General features: G+C 41.2%; 1 protein-coding gene across 40 annotated transcripts in view; it reads right to left on the reverse strand.

Moving 5' to 3' along the window:
- The window catches only part of NRXN3 (neurexin 3), a 1,031,704-nt gene that overhangs the window by 537,313 nt on the left and 477,966 nt on the right, over positions 1-16,425 (reverse strand). The gene's annotated exons all lie outside the window — the stretch shown is intronic.

Genomic DNA, 16,425 nt, shown 5'->3' on the forward strand with positions numbered 1-16,425 from the left:
TTTCTAATCAGCAGAGCAATGAAGCTTTTAAAAAGCCTTTACAGGGAACAGGGGCAAAAAGCTGCTCTAATTGAGAGATAAAGCTTCATGCATTTCTGAAAAGTACTATGAAATATGGTGTCCTAACAAAACACAGTACTGGAGGCAATGACTCCTGAGGTCCCCTAAAGCCTTCTGCTTCTCTGCATTTCACGCTAAAATCCATTCATAGCACCATCAACATATCAAAAGTACAGTTCCGAAATACCTTGACCTCCCAGAACAACTACATGGAGAACCATTCTGGCTGGACTCTGTTGAAGGGTGAAGAGTGACAGCTTCTAAGGGAGGGACTTCTGGAGCAGCCAAACCTGGGAAGAAGGCCTGAGCTGAATTTTTACATTATCTTAAGAAAGACACAGAAAGAGGGCAAGTGCAGACAGTACATGTAATCTCTTTTAGAACTCATAAAACAAGACTCCTGAAAAATCCCAGGAGCTCCTGGGTTCAGAAAAACTCCTCAACACATTGCTGCATGCCAGACAGCCCTCCTCATAACCACCAGTCACTGGAAGAGGCACCTCTTCTCACCATGCAATACCTTTATCAAAAGACCAATTATTTCTCTCCGTCATTGTTTACTTTTACTAAGGTTTTCCATAAAATACAAGGACAGAGCTCAAGATTAACAGCATGGCTAGGAATATTATCATCATGCACTGTCTTCACTCTATGAGCAGGACACAGTCAAGTCTTTTACAGGCCCACAGACATTTGTAAATGTTTGATCTTTCCAATATGTGTATGTGCCAGAAGTGTTACAGTACAGTAGAAAAGTAATTTTCATGGACTCTGAGAAGTACTGCAGAATTACATGGCTTGCCCCATTGGCTTCATTCCTTAGTTATGGCTGCATCATGTTTACTGTCTGGGGACATGCCATATACAACATTTTATCATTATTTCAGAATCATCAAAAACACCCAGTAAAACAAAAAATGGGAGTTTGTTACAAAGACTGTATCTCATCTAAGCAACTCCCTCTTGACAGCCATTCCTACAGTCCATATTATCAGGACAGCTGAAGATATTCTAAACATTGAGGGCAAAAGTACTTGGAAAGCCCTAGACCCTCAGCAGACGTTCTCTGGGATACTCAGTCAACAATAGGCCATGGAGAAGCAATCTGGACAAGAGTGTTCCTGAGAAAGTGTGGAAATAGGTAAGGGTTTTTGTAGAACACAAAATTAACTGCTGCTTCAGAAAATATTCAGCTAACCAACAGAAGAGAGAATGTGTGGTTTCAAGCTGCAAGCTCTGTCCTACTGGGTAAATTTGAAGAGCTTCTAAACTTACAGAAATAACCCTAAACTGACTTACTCTTTCATAGCATGGTACATGCAGAGGCCATATCCTTTACTACTATACACCTCCTTCCACAGACTGAGAAAGACCATTCTCACTGTGACTGAATCCTCTGGTGATGGGAGGTTTTCAACTGCATGCCTGATTAAATGCTGCCTCCCAGAATTCTTGGATAACAAGAATTAATTTTTAATGCCCTAAATCTAGTTGACACTTTTTCATAAGCCCTCTCCCCCTTCCTTCTCCTGTGTTATAAATGACCAATTACCTAATCTGAGGTAATGCAGGCTTTGGTCGAGGCTAATGAAGACGCAGCGGGTGAGATCCTACTTGCAGCACAGAGTCCCATTAGGAAAGATTAATCACCTTCTAACTTACAATCCCAAGTTTTGGCTCCAAACAGTGAGAAGGCAGAGAAAGAGGCATCCATCACATTAACCGAATACAGCAAATACTTGGCACTTGATCAGCAGTAGGGTGCTCTCCTGACAGGAAGAGGAAGACTGCGAAATGAAGAGCAATAGTGGCTCTCCAAGGTTGCTCAGGGACAAAGATCCCCACATAAGTAGTAGGGAAGGGATGTAGCCCCAGGTAATACTTTGGATTTGTACTCCAGAAGAGAGGGCTGCATCAGTTCTAAGAAAGAAATACATCACACTGTCTGTGATATTACCCTTTCAAGGAAGTAAAACTATTGTCTCAATGCACTATCTAACCAGCCGAAGGAAACCAGAGAGGAATACTCTCAACCTATGTAGAGGAAACAAACCTCCAGCTACTTACTGTTACAGCATACTTCCAGAGATTCAGGTACAGTTTAGGAAATGGTGTAGTGCTATCTTCTCTCTACATTCAGACAATATTCACCGCTGTTCAATGTTCATCCACAAAATAACTCACCTTCAGTGAAGTTAGAATGCATGGGCACCATAGAGCCAAGGGTTTATTTGCTGCATCAACAAGGCCTAACCCTGAGTGTCTATACCTACTTCTAGAGATTTCTAGAACTAACCTTCGCAACAACAAGCCATTCCATTACTAACTCCTAACTCAAAGAAAGAATAATTTCTTTTGTGAACTAAGGCAAAGAGACTGATGGTGGGAAGAGAGGAGACATTCGTAGAACATTTGCCTTCTGACTGACTGCATACTAATGCTGTGTAATTACTAGAAAAGCAGCAGCAGAAGGGATAAATCTGCACCTTCTACCTACCTACCTTCACCATCAGAAAGCATCAGACCATTAGAAAAGAGCAGATACATAGTTTGGGGTTGGTTTTGTTGTTGTTTTTTTTAACTGCTGGTTCTTCGAGGGGTTGTTTTAGAATTGCCTTATTTATCATTATTGTCAATGACCATTAAATTTCCTTCATTGAAACAATGAAAAATCTTTCCTTCTCTTCTAGAGATGCTCCCAGAAAATTAAGAAATACTTCAGCTGTGACACAGAAGGATTGCTCCTTTACTCTTCTGGTTTTTAATGTATATACTCATGCCTCCAGTCACCTTCCTTGCTGAATCTTCACAGCTTTTAAGGTCCCTCAGCATCCTTGCCCAGCTGATAGAAACTGTCTCCTCTTCTTCATACGAGATAACTGACAAACTCCATTCGTGCCATCAGGAACAGATCCTATGATGTCAGAGACAAGTTCGGGTTTTGGAGGTTTTGGGGTGGTTTTTTTTCAGCTGTGCTTAGTCATGATCAAGTTTAGCCTCTTCATAGAGCAAGCTGACATCATTGAGTGTTCCATTTAGTTTGCAAAGTAGGAGGATGCTCCCATGCTATCTAATGTAACCACTCTTAACAATTTAGCACTATCTCTACCAGGCTTCTCCCTACTGCTGATCAGTAAATATGCGAGTGAAACATTTTTAGGTTCAGTTCTTCTGAAGCAGAAAGGCAGACAAGAGTAGCAAAAGAATCTTCTACTTGGCCTCTGAACAGTGAAGCAAACACAAGATGGTGATCCTCCACAGCTGCCTTCTGGAGAAGAAAATGCCTGCTTGAAGTGCCACCAACTCTAATAGCTAAGTGACAAACTGTGAAAAAAACGTGGAAGGAAACCCATACAGAGAGCTTAAGTGGCAGGCAGAGATTTAAAATTTTATTTGACTGATGTCTTTGCAAATATGAAGGATGTACGTAACACTAACATTAGGCACAAGAGAATAAGAAACCTAATTTAGGAGTATGAAATTGCTTTTTGAAAGGATTTTGAAAAAAGCTTATCAATTAGGCTTTCAGAAACTCCTGTCCCACAACTGTTTTCAAACTCTGTTCTAAATACCTAACCCTTTATTTTATTAGAATAAAATTCATTTTTTCTTCTTTTTCTTAAAGCTTATTAATGAGCGTGTCTTTAGATGAATGGACCAACACTGGGCATGCCATTCTAGGAACCAGTGAAGAACTTGGCACAGTATGCCCATCTAACTTCAGATACGCATTTTCAGGTTCTCGAGCTGTGTCTACAACAGACACTTCCCAGGTAGCATGCAGAAGACTCAAAGGGACCTAAGATCACACCTACTTATGATGCAAACCAGTGTAGTTCAATTGAGCTCATGGACAGATGAATAAAGCAAAGCCACTAACACATGAATTGCAGCAGCCTAGGAGAAGACCTTCACAACACCCCATGATTACTATACAAGGGAAAAGTCTTAGTCAGAATTTGCTTCCTACAGATTGCAGGGGATGGGGCTCTATAACTTCCATGCAGAAAGGAAGGAGATAAATGAATGGCAACACTAACATCACATTAAAAGAGAAAATTTAGTTTTCATCAGAGAGTCCAGCAGAACTCTGCCATGGGAGATTTGCTGGATCAAAAGGGAGCAGACAGCTTTACTACTCAGGCCAGAAGGTTCAAGGCATGGGAGGATGTGGGCCTTGCTATGCTATTTCCTTTTCTTTGGTGTGTGAAAGAGAAGATAATTCTCAGGTGGATTCACCAGAGTTACTCAGAAATGTCTTTGTGGATTACTGCAGCTAATCACTGTGCTTGCTGGAGTTTGTATTGTGCTGGTGAGCAACTGAAATCATAGGATTTCTGGTAGCAAGGACCATCCTATTGCAGTTAGGAAGAGATACTTTCACTATCAGGTTTACAAGTTTTACAGGTTTCTGAGAGCATCTGAGCTTAACCTATGTTTTCTGAGAGGACCAGCACTAACAAAACATCAACATCAAAAGTCAAAGCCTGCAAAAAGCAAATGCTAGAGATCGTGAGCAGTGGCTTAGTCAAAATTTCCTGTTGGATTCCCAATAAAAAGAAACTACAGTTTTCAGCATTCACTGAGTAGCATTTACTTACCTTGGCAACGTACAGGTTTTTTTCAGCTTTTGACCTCTCTGCTGTGACCACAAGCCCTAATTAGGGCCAAAAGCAGGAAAACTGTTCTGATATTGAAGCTTTTCCTCAAGAACTCTTCAAGATCTCCTTCCAATTCCCCAACACATTCCTCAACATAAGCTACCTACTTGCCATCATGGTGTAACAGCTGTTATTTTCTCAGAGCCTGAGCCAGATTTGAACCAGAGGAAGATGTGTAACTAATCGCAAACTAGCTAGTCCCTGCCACCTTCCAACTGCTTTTTAATGAGGAAGCTCCCCTTGACACGAAACAGTCTCACTGCCTGCTGTAGTTAGCAGTTCCCAGATTGAAAAGATGTATAAGACATCAGCAGCAAATGCCAAAGGGAACCTAGAGCCCTTAAAAAACAAAACAAAAAAACCCCAAACAAGCAAGCAAGCAAGGAGCAAGGGAAACTTTGCTCAGTGCTTCATAGTTTTAAAATTCTGTCCCTCGAGAATTCAATTCCTTCTGCTCTGATGTGTCCTGCTGTTTAACTGCAAGCTCTGTTGACTCACAGCTGCTGCTCTGTGCAGGCCCTGGGCTGCCTTCAGAAGGAGGCACATGGAAAAGACAAAAAAACCTTTCTCCCACTCAAAATAGCATGCCCTGAGTCAGAGAAAAGACAGCAACAGAGAAGGAAGTCAGAAGTCTGCATTATACTAGTGATGACAGGGTGAGCCAGGACAAAAACTGTTACTTAGCTGATACTACTCTTAGATCAAAAGTCCCCACACAGAACAGACTATGCTTTGTGCTCTACCTCACCCATGCCCCTGCTTTCACATCCAAAATGCCCTCAAGTTCTCGACAACTTGTGGTCCAGTCTGGTCTTCAAAGCTCAGTATAACCTATATGCAGTAAACATGAGTCACTTAATTAGAACACCAAGAAAAGTTATTTGCTAACACACGTATTTTTGAAGATGGCTAAGGAAATGTCACACTGTATACAGAAAACACCCTCGGTGTTATCCATAAAGTCTAGATCATACTTTTCAACACTCTATGCCTTGAAGCCATAACTACTACACCAAGATAAGACATCCCCAGATAAGGTTCTGGGGAGGACTTACAGAGAATAAAAACCAATCAGTGCAGCTTAGCTTTTATTTTTTGCTAAATTTTCATAGTAGCAGAAGCAGGATGCTTACTGAGAAGTGACGAGAACCACCACCTCCAAGGTTAAAAGTCTCTCTGATGTATACCTGATCACACTCGGAAGTGTTTCTGAAGTTGTATCTGGGTATTAAAATTTGAGTGAGAAATCAGAGACGAGCTTTGAGCATTGGAACAATTACTAGCGACTTGAGAAACTTGCCAGAGGTATCCAAGTAAGAAGCTTCTCTTGCCCTGGAGATATATGACACAGCATTTACATGCCACAGCTCATGGGGATTAATGGCTGTTGGCAGAAACTGCAGCTCATGTCCAGAATGTGTCCTGAGCTAAGTGACTAAGGAAAAATCCTTATACAATGGTGTCATCCATTTAGTTAGGTCCTGAAGTTGCCTAGTTGAGTGAAATGTAACTGTTATGCAAATTGTAAGATGTGCATTAGGAGTTCTGCTGAAAGGTATTTGAAATGGAAAACTGTTACTGACTTGCCCTAGAGTTGTAGCTGTTCCACATTAATCCAGACCCGTTATAAGGAGTTAAAAAACAGGGAGGGAAGCTGGTCTCAGCCTCATTTAGGCATGTAAGGATTTTGTACCACTTCTCTACTCGTCACCTCCACACCACTTATGTGAATTTGAGACTAGAAATTATAGATCAGGAATCTACCCTCTGTCAGTAGAAAAACAGGGAAGTGCAAGTTCAAGCTTTTGGAAAACGCCAAGAACAAAAGCAGGAGGACAAGTGAGATCAGACTGTTCTTTACAGAAGGATGAGGAAACGACAGGCAGAACTGTGAAGACACTGAACACATATCCACGACACATGAAGGTATGTGTGGTAATCAGGAAGCTAAAATGGCAGACTCCGGGGACACACAATGGGTGAAGCCTTTCACTCCAGGCACCTGTTTCTGTAAAGAAGGCAGCTGTTCTGCAGAACAAATGCAAGTTCTCTAGCCACGATTTCACAAATAACTAATGAGTCACTTCTATCACTTTCCACACTGACATTAAACTCATTTTAGCAACCCAAGGCAGGCTAATACAGTGTTGTGCGAAAAGTGACTTCTCTTATTCCCCAAGAGTGTCTTTCCACCTTGTGGCAGAAGCTCAGTGGACTTCAGCCTTTTCCCAGCTTCCAATGTTTCCTCCTTGCAGGGACAGTATCCCCAGGTCAGTATTTCTCTACTCCAAATATAACAGAAAGCAGGAAAAATAAAACACACAAGAGCTCCCAAAACCACAGCTTCCACATAAATAGGAAAGCATGGGGTAGGACAACAAAGAGAGCAGAACTGCTGATTATTTTAAGTGACATGCAGGGCTGAAGCCCTGGAACGTTTTGCACAATACCTAAATAAATAAATAAATGTGGAACTAGGCAGACCCCTGCAACATGCAAAGATCTTCATGACTTAGCAGGCTATCAGCAAGGAATGACCACAGACAACAAGACACAGTCTCAGCTCTACTGTTTGCTACTTAGGATGGCTGCTTTGAAACTACGGCATGTTGAAGTAGCCTCCAGAGGGCTTCCTAAGCTCTCTCGAGTCATGGCAAAGGCACAGAACTCAGTAAACGTTGAGGAAGACATAAACTGCAGAGGACTACACAAAGCCTTAGGTGATTTTGGAAAATCTCTTTGAGATTAATTTGGAGAGGAGAAAAAGGCAACTGGAGAGATAGAGATTCTTTCTAAATTAATTTCAGGTTTTTGTATTCCAAACACCCACCAAGGGCCTAGGAAAAGCCAAGCAAAGGATGCCTGGGGTCTGTGGGAACACAGCACCATCTCGTGGAGTGAAGGGAATTAGTATAAGAAACAAGTATTTCAGCACTTCAGACATCTGCATCTTGGCTTTTTGACAGCCTGCTCTTCTAGCAAGTTAACAAATCTCTCTGTCAAATTTGTGCTTTATAAAAAAAGTTCACTGCAGATCTATAAAGAACAAATGAACAACAAACAACTCCCTATTTTTATCTCTCAAACTCATCACTGTTAACATAAACACTGGAGGCCTCTTCATAAATAGAGTGTAGGCAGACAACCATCTGTACTGAATGCTATTGGCCAGCAGGCCTAGCACAGCTGTGAGCAACACCCTTTTCTTGCAACTCTGAGTCTCCTGTGCGCAAGGTGGGCAAAGAAAACACGTCTTCAAATACTAAACTTGCCGGGACTAAAGACCTATACTTCCATCCATTCAGTAATGGAAAAGAAAAAAAGCCCTTTTCCATTAGAAGAAGGAGTTGTAGGAAACTCTGAAAGGCAGCTACTCCACCCTTTCCAGTATTTGCTCCCAAACATGGAGATGTGCTTACAAAGTGTCTGAGAGTGAGCAACTTAAGTTACTCAGATGGTTCACATCTTACTGGTCATAAATAAGAACATCCTGGCACCACTGAAAGTATGAAAACCTGGTTAGTTTCTACTTCATTGACTGAACTTAGTTAGAAATTCATCTCTGCAACAGAAAGTGTTAAAGTGTCCTGGCTTCTAAAGGAGGTGGGCAAATGCACAGGGGTCTGCATAGGAGGATGTAGTTCATTTTACTTTGTTCCATCCCAAGAATTGTGCTGTACCTAGCTCCACTTTAGCAAATACTTAAAAGTTTATTCTTATTTCATCCTGGTCTCCAGGATGAAATTTGTTTAAAACAGGAAGCATTATGATATAGTGTCTATGCATTTTGAATAACTCCCACAGTGTGTTTAGTACAGGTCTCTGAAGTGTGAAATTTGGGCTAAGTATATTCTTTGGTGTTCCTAAATTAAGTTTAAATTACTTGATCTATCAATCTTCCATACACATGAGCCATCAGTAGCAATTCCACAACCAAGTGGGGATCTCTGTGAGGATGCTTCCCTTGAGACAAAGAAAAATTCATGTCCAAAGTGTCCATCAGCAGTAACTATTACAGCAGGATGGGGTAAGGGATTTAAGCCTCCAGCCTTTTCTAGCTGGGAAACATGCTGAGTAGACTCATCACTGGTAACGAGTGCAAACAATAGAGAAAAAAGGCTGGGGTTTTTGTTGGTTTTAGGGCTTGGTTTGGGTTTTTGTTTGGTTGGTTGGTTTGGTTTGGGGGGTGTGTGGTTTTTTTACTGCCAGTACAAACACTGAACTACGATTTGTATTCAAACAACAGGAAGCACAGAAAATTCTTCTGACCTCAGTTCTCAGCATTCAAGTAACGATAACAAGATGAATTCTCAGGATGTTCTCCATGCCACAGCATCATGTGGAGAAATCCAGGCTAACCCTAAACTTAAGCATATAGGATTAGCATGGTGTCCTACCTGGTGTAACACCTCATGCAAATGCGTGCAACTCAACAATACTTCAAACTGGTATTTCAGGTATCTATGTACGGCAACTCATCTACCACATGTATATGCTGCATAGCTGACAGTACTGTTACGAGATCAACATCATGCCCCATTGGGTAACTTTGCATGTTCTCTGGAGTCAAAAATGCCCACTGACCTCAAGATCAATACCAGTATCTCTCTCACACACACACTCTCCCTTGACCAGATTTTTCTCTTGCCCCATATCACATACCTGGAATGCCTACAACCATTCGCCAGCAGTCAGATTCACAGTCACTGCTTCTGAGAACTTCTGCTCATTCACACAGAGCAAGGGCTTGAAAGCCCGGCCTGCTCAGTTCATTCTTCACTGGTAATACAAACAATCCAGTGTTACAACAGCAAAGCAGAAAAATTAGTCTTTGCTGATGTCAGCAGTAGTGCTGCCTTCTGTAACGTGCAGTTGGCTTGGATCCATAATTTGAACTCTGGTGCGCAGGCACTTATGACAGTCTGTATTTCCAAGTGAAAGACACCTGACTGCTGAAGTCTCCAGTAGTAAAAAGAAATACCAATATTAGCCCTCTTTTCAGCATTTTGTGGTGTTCAATTATGAAATATCTGACAGATAAACTACTAAAGACACAGATGCTTCTAAGGGACCTACAAACTGTATGATGGATGGCTTGTGATATTGCAATCTATCTTCATCATTTGCCTGAGATCAGTGGGGCAGAAATAAAACAGACAGAAGGTCACTTAGTGCAATCTGGAAAAAAAGAAAAAAAAGGAAAAAGAAAAAGAAAGAAAAGAAATATGACAGTTATGGGAAGCCAGCAAACCTGACAGCAGCTTTGCTGTGGCCAAGCACTGCAATTAGGTTTCTGACCAGAGACAAGAGGAAGAATAGAACTCCAACCACACTTCCTTCAAAATCAACAGCCAGAGTCTCTCTGGAAGAAAAAATTACTTATATTTGGCAGGTGTATTATTAAAGCCAGAGCCTAGCCAAGACACTCTGGTCTAGAGATCAGTTATGTTATCTGAGACAGTTACTCAATGGACACAAGCACAACTACTCTCAGGTTAAGGCTAGAGGCATTTGAACAAAAGCACACTACAAAGACCAGACAACTCTGCTTTCCTAGGGAAGGAGTAATTTTCTACTCTTTCCCCATCCCACTCAAGATCACCCTCTCGAGCACCCTGCTGGCAACAGAAGCATCCTGAAAGGCATCTCCCAGGCCAGGGAGGCCACCACAATCCCACACTGCTCATCTCCAACACAGAAGTCTGGGAAGAGCCTCAGAGAGTCACAGCAGAGTGACTAAATCATAACCTCTAGACAGAGAAGGATGAACTAACTTAGTCAACACCTTGAAATGAAGATTAGTTGTCTTTTTCTCAGGTTTTTAAGCAATCTCTGCTAATTTTCAAGATAAATTCATCATTTGGATGCAGCCAATGAATCCTGAACTTGGTTTTGAAAATTATGAAATCAACCACATCCCACTTTATTCCTCCTTGATTTTTTTTCTGTTCAGCACTATTTTAAAATTTTGACTGAAATATGCAAAGTTTGGCTTGCCCTAAATGTGCAGTTTTCACTGATTAAACTACTACCCAAGAAGAATTTTCACCAGTTCTGCATGTACCCAAGAGTTTGAAATGAACTAACATTAACAGATTTGGAAGCATTTTCTTCTGTGGACACCCAATAGCTAACTGGGGTTTCGGTTAACACTTACACCTCAACAGAATTAATGTTATTTGATTATTCTTGGGTTTTTTACTGAAAAGCCTATTTTGTTTCACAATCAGAGAACAAAATGGCCCAAAATCTCTAAGGACAGCAAAAAGCAACCAAAATCCCAGGCTCCACTCCCAGTGTTTGCACGGGTCTCAGATGTCAGTATGCAGTGAAGCACCTCCACAAAGATAAATCAAATCCACCAAAAAATCCTCACCCCCGCAAAGCTTGATTCACAGGTACCCAAGCAGCTGGTTTCAATCTGCCCCTTGGGGATCATTATTAAGATAACTAATTAAGGTTTTGCATCTAATCCCCAGTGTTCCACAACTGAGATTACTATACCAGCTCCTGGGTAACAAGATTGCAACATAATAAAGATATGTCCCTATATACAGCTAAACTCCACTGGAGATCAATAGGTAGACTTCTTCCAATGACAGGCAATAATTAGTACATTAGGCAGCCTGGATAGTGAACAAGATACTCCTTCAGGACCTCCGAGTCCTCCTGCCATTGTTTTTCTGTTAATAATTTCCATTGCAAAAAACAGGGTAAGTATACAAGATGTCTTTCTCTCTCCCTGCTCACCCCAGCCTCCTCCCTTATGTAGCCCCAGGCTTAAAGGTTCAAAAGCCACCAAGAAGAAAAAAAAAAATTAAAAATTCTAGCACTGCCTGCATCCATCTCCATGTTGGCATTCTCTCAGCTACCCGCACCATGTAAATACTTCATGACATACTTTTGTCCATGCTAGTGACTAACCTTAAAGCCAGCTTTCAGTCTAAGGTATAAAAAACCCTATATAAATCTTAAGTACAAAATAATTAGGCGTATTTGATATGTGGATTCAGAGTCACACACCAGATTTTGATCTGCCAATACTGGCATAAATCTTGAGTTACCTCATTGAAATCAAAGAAATTATTTTGTATTTATAAATAAGTGTTACTGCAAAGTCTAGTCCATAAAATACAGAGAGCAACTTCAATCTCCATGTATCTGTTCTCACCCATTAATGCAGGCTCCTCTTTGCAAACTGTTTTCTATGTAGTCAGCCTGGAAAATAAACAATCATCTTGAGGACCCTACAGGAATAAGAAGGCAATACAGTGTGTACTACAACAGAAAACGCCGTGCTGTCTGGGAAAGCACTAAGTGAACCTTACCCCATCTCATTAACACCATTACACTCTACCTATCATGCATCAGACTTTAATCAATGGCATAAAAGCACTGATGTCTGACTCAGTTGGGTACTGCAAAGATGGGAGAGCACACAAAACCCAGTTGGGGAAAAAAATGGACTAAAGATTATTGCAAGCCAGAGCTTCCATCCAGGACATTAGGCCCAACATGGGAATCACATTTTCATAATCTGTAGTGCCAGTTATGGCAGATTCATAGGGGTATGGAGACAACAATCAAAGCCAGCTCTGCTTTTGCCTGGATTGGTGACTAGCATATCCTGTTGCAGATCAACAGCAACAGCTGCAAGATTAACAGGCTTTTACAAGGGTTTTTCCGTTCTCTGCAAAAGTACAGGTACCATCTGCATACCACGTGGCACCCAAAATACCTCATACTGATGAAACCGTAGCTGGTGTGATATTCATCTAGAGTATTTAGGCAATACAATTGAGGCAATACATGTGCAGGGTATTACAAGGAAACAGCTACATTTAAAATTAATCAAATCCTTGTTACACCTGACAATTTAGAACACTTAATTTATTAACTTACATTTAGTGGAAAGATGTAGTTAGAGATCATCATTGGCAAATAGAGCTTAGGGTGACAGAACAGACACTCCTATTTTGCTGTACCACATTTCTGTTACTGCTGTCAACTTACATCAATGTCTTATCAGAGCTCACACCCTGGGTGTGCCGTTACTGAAGGAACCATTTCAGAGGCCAGCTCTTTCATGGGGCAAAATACCCAGAACACAGTACCACTCACTCAGCTACTTATTACATGAAAAGTGATAACTATTGCCATGACTACCAAAAAGTATCACGTAAAAAACTACTGTCAAAGAGAGCAGAGATCACAAGAAACAAAATCATGGCAAGAGCCTTCTGTGACATGTTTATGAAAATGACATAGCTGCTGAGCAGTGTCAGGAAGAGAATTAAGCAAGTGCTTGAACTGCTCAAAGGTTGATAACAGAAGCTGTAATCACTGCCACCTGTAAAAAGTCTCTCTCCTATTGAAGTCTGTAGCACAGCTGGACCATAGCTTATGTGCTGACAGCAGCCAGGTGTGCACAGATATCAGTGACTGATTGCAGCTCTCATCCTAAATGCTCCTTCTGCCAAGCTGTTGAAGCAATTGTAATTAAATTACTCACTAGGGACCTAGCTACATTTTGGGGATTACAAAAGGATAAAGTTGGCTAGCTTTCACAATTGAAAAAAAGGAAACACTTTTCTGTCAGGGCACCTTGAGAAGTTGAAAGGTGCAGCAGAAGCAATTCCAAAAAGCATCTGTCACTCAAATTCCCTCTTTCTCACCAAAAACAGGGACAGACAAATTCCTCCCCCGATGTCGACAACACTACCCATCCCGGATGAATCCCAAAGGGAAGATGGGGCAAGCAAGCTCTTGATCTGCAGCCTGATATAGAATCATAGATTCTATGATGTTTTACAGTTGTTACTCAAGGGAGGGGAAATGCCTTTCAGTACAAAGAAAGGCAAAACACATTCTTAAACCACTCAAGTGCTAAAGCAATTATGTAGTGGGTTATTACTAAGCATCAGAAAAGTGCATGATGCTTTAATAAGAAGTACCACTAGATCCTTGCCCCGAAGGTGTTACAGTTCTTGGAGCTGCAGCACAAATGAAAGTAAAACAGTGCTAAGAAGGGTAAAAGCAGGGTTCACAACCCAACCCACAATGGTACAATTTACAACATGTACTAAAGTACACAGTTACATTTCCCTCCTCTTATCCCAATTCTCAGAGGATAAGGTCATTCAGAGACAGAAGACAAAGGCTTAGGGTAGGAAATGAAAGTGAGCCATCAGCTAGAAAACACTAGTTATAGTAGAGGGTATGTAAAAGAACACCGAGTAAGCGAGGGCAAAGCATGAGGAGGGAAGTAAGAAGTAGGCAGGGTGCCTGACCTGCTGTAATGAAGTATGATTCACTCAAGATAAATAAGAGGAGGCTCTTGCTTCATGTAGGGTGGATGTCTCTGCAGTATGAAAGGCAACTCCCCAAGTGTGCTGATATTTAAACAGCTGACTGGTTTAGGCATGCATGACTAATGAAGTCTACACAGATTTATTTTCTACACACTAGCAACCTCTTGCTCTCTGACTCAGTAAGTGATAAGCTGGGCACATTAGAAATGAATGGGTGATAACTAAACATGAACAATGAAGAGGGTTTCTGTAAGTAAATTAAGCTGAGCATGCTGGCATTGACATTAAACAGAGGTCATGACATCTGGACAAAAATTGACCCAGATGGTGAAAAACACAAAATACCAAGGGAGAGGTAATACAGTCCATCTCCCAGCTGGGCGTCTGAATCACGCCACGGAGATAGCTGTAACTAAACAAAAATGTATTGGTGCACCAAGCTTTCTTGAGTATCCCTAACACTGAATGACTTTGTAAAGTTTACACTAGCAAATAACAAATCACACTTACCAATACTTAATTGGGGATTATCTAAAGAGATCATCACGAATAATTGAAGAGAATACCAGACATGCCATTTTTCTATCTCAGAGGCACAGAAATATTCTGTATCAAATACATGGCAACACAAATTTTCCAGTGTAGACACTTGAGTTAACAGAAATAGAAAGACAGAATACATTCAGCAAGTCCTCCTTTTGCTACCATTTCCATTGTGTAAATCTAGACCTCTTGTATTGACTTCTATATTTACATTAGTGGGAGACCACAATTCGCTTATAAAATAGAAATAGCCATCTACCAAATTAATAGAATTAGACTCCTGTCGCAGAAAAAAGTTCTGCCAAAAAGCCTGATGCATTTCTAAATAATAGCAAGGCTTCAGGTTACACAGAAGTTATCTCCCCCCTGCCTGTACTTGCACAAAAATCCAGTCCAAAGAACATTTAATTCAATTAACTTACAAGTGTCTGTACTTCCATTAGACTCAGGTATAACAGCAACCACATCTAACAGAGAGGAACAGGAAGGAAGCCTTCTCCCTCTCCACAGCCTGCAATGCTTTATAACTTCATCAGGCAACCGGGAGTAGAACTATGTCTTAAATGTCTTGATACATGGCAAAGACTAAAAAAAAAATTAAAAAAAAGAACAAAACCAAAAAAACACACCACCAACACAAGATGATGTTATACGCACTTTTTGAAGATCCTGGCTGAAGTCTCGTTGTGTTCCAGGAGTCCACATGACTTACCTTTCCAGACCATTTTGAAATGCACATCCTCCTGTGAGCATTTCTAAGTCACCAGCCAGGCTTGACACTGGGAGCCTGGCTACTACATTGCCCACATCACCCCCACTCATATCAAACCCCCATCTCTGCTCTACATGGTTTCCAGCTGCCAGCTCTAAAAAGCAGCAAGGAATCCACAATTACAGACACAGGAACCTGGCTTCCTGACACTTCAGTGCCTGCTCTAAGACATTAGCAACAGCATAACAAGGGCACTGTGACGTTCTGGAGCTGCGAAGCCCAGCACACTAGAAACAAAACAGACAGTATCAATAATCTCTTTAGAGATTTCCTGAAGATGCACTTAAATGTAGCCCAACAGGATTTAAAGTAACATTTCTTTTACACAACAGGTTTATAATGTGCTATGCTTAGCAAGTCTAAACTGAATGATTGAAGTAGTAGTGCAAGAATGGGAAACTGGGTGTCCAATTGACAAAAGCAAACCGAAACAAGGACACAGAAAATCGGAGCCAAATCTTGTGGCTCCAATATGAAATGTTTCTTCTGGACCCAAAGGAGTCATTCTGGATTCTAAAACAACCCAACACCACGATGTGGCATTAAAGCCAGTAAATCTGTGTCTGTAATACCCTTCTTATACAGTCCCTATCAAAATACGAATCCTGATCGGCCTTTCCAATACCTGTTTGGGAGAACTATGCTGGGAGAAAGGGGAGACCAACACAGATAACACCACATTTTATCAATGACTCAGAAAAGCAGGCTTTTTGACCTTCAGCAGAAACAGTCACCGCGTGTTAAACAGCTTGTCATATGTGCTGTCAATTCAGCCACATCTCAAACTTCTAGAAGGGTTGCAGATATGATAGTGCTGTGGCACTAATGTTGTGTGGACCTTGCTGGTACCATTAATAAAGTCTACCGCAAATACCCTTAATGAAGAGCAGCAGCTTGTGAGATGCAGGTGGTCAGAGCAGACTATAAGACTCTTTTCTGGTCTTAAAATTTACATGCATAAGGAACCAAATTATTGAAGCCTACTGTGTTACTTACAATGTGCTCCCTTGTTCCCTGCCTCGAAGCAGGGAGGAAAAAGGGGACTAACTGTCACCTTGAATAATAGACGTGGAGAGAG

Source organism: Accipiter gentilis, chromosome 22, assembly GCF_929443795.1.
Source record: "Accipiter gentilis chromosome 22, bAccGen1.1, whole genome shotgun sequence".
NCBI lineage: Eukaryota > Metazoa > Chordata > Aves > Accipitriformes > Accipitridae > Astur > Astur gentilis.